Below are 493 nucleotides of genomic sequence, written 5' to 3' on the forward strand. Positions count from 1 at the left end.
GAAAACACCCGACACCGGTGTACTTCGACTCATTTCCTGCCACGAGGTTCAAATCGTTAAAGCGGTTTCCCTAACACACTTTAATTCTGGTGCAATTCAGAGGCTGGAGAACATCAGGAGCTGATAGGCTGCATGCGCACCAACTCACTTCCAATGTCACATTTCCAGGGATCAGGAATTATTTTTGTCCTACGCCACCTGGCGAGAAAGGGTTTGATGACGATTTCACCCCGTGACACACTTGAAGTGACTGCTTTGGAATCGGGTCAGGTGGCTGACTTGACCAGTGTCTTGTGGCTTCATAAGGTTTCAGTCGGTTGCCCTGCTAAAAGGTATTGACACTTTAAGAAGAGTCATCTCTGCAGCACCAAGTAGTTCAACTTATTTGTCACATGCATATACACACGGAAGTTGTACAATAAGCTGCTGTCATGGCAGTAGTGATGGGTGGAAAATGTTAAAACTTCTTTGTCCAACAGGTGAAGAACTATAC

This window comes from Zeus faber (assembly GCF_960531495.2).
Source record: "Zeus faber genome assembly, chromosome: 21".
NCBI classification, from domain to species: Eukaryota; Metazoa; Chordata; class Actinopteri; order Zeiformes; family Zeidae; genus Zeus; species Zeus faber.